The following is a 3,085-nucleotide window of genomic DNA, read 5'->3' as shown; positions in this document are numbered from 1 at the left end:
GTCATGCCCATGTGATCAGTCACATGACTAAGTGGATGTCTTTGTGTCAGTGTCTCTGAATTCCAGAAAAACCGCATGAATTCCTGCACCCTACACATACACAGCTCTGCACCCTGCACATAGACAGCTCTGCACAGTACACATACACAGCTCTGCACCCTGCACATACACAGCTCTGCACCCTACACATACACAGCTCTGCACCCTGCACATACACAGCTCTGCACAGTACACATACACAGCTCTGCACCCTGCACATACACAGCTCTGCACCCTGCACATACACAGCTCTGCACAGTACACATACACAGCTCTGCACCCTGCACATACACAGCTCTGCACATACACAGCTCTGCACAGTACACATACACAGCTCTGCACAGTACACATACACAGCTCTGCACAGTACACATACACAGCTCTGCACCCTACACATACACAGCTCTGCACCCTACACATACACAGCTCTGCACCCTGCACATACACAGCTCTGCACAGTACACATACACAGCTCTGCACCCTGCACATACACAGCTCTGCACCCTACACATACACAGCTCTGCACCCTGCACATACACAGCTCTGCACAGTACACATACACAGCTCTGCACCCTGCACATACACAGCTCTGCACCCTGCACATACACAGCTCTGCACAGTACACATACACAGCTCTGCACCCTGCACATACACAGCTCTGCACATACACAGCTCTGCACAGTACACATACACAGCTCTGCACAGTACACATACACAGCTCTGCACAGTACACATACACAGCTCTGCACCCTACACATACACAGCTCTGCACCCTACACATACACAGCTCTGCACCCTGCACATACACAGCTCTGCACAGTACACATACACAGCTCTGCACCCTGCACATACACAGCTCTGCACATACACAGCTCTGCACAGTACACATACACAGCTCTGCACAGTACACATACACAGCTCTGCACCCTGCACATACACAGCTCTGCACCCTGCACATACACAGCCCTGCACAGTACACATACACAGCTCTGCACCCTGCACATACACAGCTCTGCACAGTACACATACACAGCTCTGCACAGTACACATACACAGCTCTGCACAGTACACATACACAGCTCTGCACAGTACACATACACAGCTCTGCACCCTACACATACACAGCCCTGCACAGTACACATACACAGCTCTGTACCCTGCACATACACAGCTCTGCACAGTACACATACACAGCTCTGCACAGTACACATACACAGCTCTGCACCCTACACATACACAGCTCTGCACCCTACACATACACAGCTCTGCACAGTACACATACACAGCTCTGCACCCTGCACATACACAGCTCTGCACCTTGCACATACACAGCCCTGCACAGTACACATACACAGCTCTGCACCCTGCACATACACAGCTCTGCACCTTGCACATACACAGCTCTGCACCCTACACATACACAGCTCTGCACCGTACACATACACAACTCTGCACAGTACACATACACAGCTCTGCACAGTACACATACACAGCTCTGCACCCTACACATACACAGCCCTGCACAGTACACATACACAGCTCTGCACAGTACACATACACAGTTCTGCACAGTACACATACACAGTTCTGCACAGTACACATACACAGCTCTGCACCCTGCACATACACAGCTCTGCACAGTACACATACACAGCTCTGCACAGTACACATACACAGCTCTGCACCCTACACATACACAGCTCTGCACCCTACACATACACAGCTCTGCACAGTACACATACACAGCTCTGCACCCTGCACATACACAGCTCTGCACCTTGCACATACACAGCCCTGCACAGTACACATACACAGCTCTGCACCCTGCACATACACAGCTCTGCACCTTGCACATACACAGCTCTGCACCCTACACATACACAGCTCTGCACCGTACACATACACAACTCTGCACAGTACACATACACAGCTCTGCACAGTACACATACACAGCTCTGCACCCTACACATACACAGCCCTGCACAGTACACATACACAGCTCTGCACAGTACACATACACAGCTCTGCACCCTACACATACACAGTTCTGCACAGTACACATACACAGTTCTGCACCCTACACATACACAGCTCTGCACAGTACACATACACAGCCCTGCACAGTACACATACACAGCTCTGCACCCTGCACATACACAGCTCTGCACCCTGCACATACACAGCTCTGCACCCTACACATACACAGCTCTGCACCGTACACATACACAACTCTGGACAGTACACATACACAGCTCTGCACAGTACACATACACAGCTCTGCACCCTACACATACACAGCTCTGCACAGTACACATACACAGCTCTGCACCCTACACATACACAGTTCTGCACAGTACACATACACAGTTCTGCACAGTACACATACACAGTTCTGCACAGTACACATACACAGCCCTGCACAGTACACATACACATACACAGTTCTGCACAGTACACATACACAGCTCTGCACAGTACACATACACAGCCCTGCACAGTACACATACACAGTTCTGCACAGTACACATACACAGCTCTGCACCCTACACATACACAGCTCTGCACAGTACACATACACATACACAGTTCTGCACAGTACACATACACAGCTCTGCACAGTACACATACACAGCCCTGCACAGTACACATACACAGTTCTGCACAGTACACATACACAGCTCTGCACCCTACACATACACAGCTCTGCACAGTACACATACACATACACAGCCCTGCACAGTACACATACACAGCCCTGCACAGTACACATACACAGCTCTGCACAGTACACATACACAGCTCTGCACCCTACACATACACAGCTCTGCACAGTACACATACACAGCTCTGCACAGTACACATACACAGCTCTGCACCCTACACATACACAGTTCTGCACAGTACACATACACAGTTCTGCACAGTACACATACACAGTTCTGCACAGTACACATACACAGCCCTGCACAGTACACATACACAGCTCTGCACCCTACACATACACAGCTCTGCACAGTACACATACACATACACAGTTCTGCACAGT

The sequence above is a fragment of the Bufo bufo genome, chromosome 7, assembly GCF_905171765.1.
Source record: "Bufo bufo chromosome 7, aBufBuf1.1, whole genome shotgun sequence".
In the NCBI taxonomy this organism is placed as follows: domain Eukaryota; kingdom Metazoa; phylum Chordata; class Amphibia; order Anura; family Bufonidae; genus Bufo; species Bufo bufo.
The sequence above is the reverse complement of the archived record's forward strand: the minus strand, read 5'-3'. Positions refer to the sequence as shown.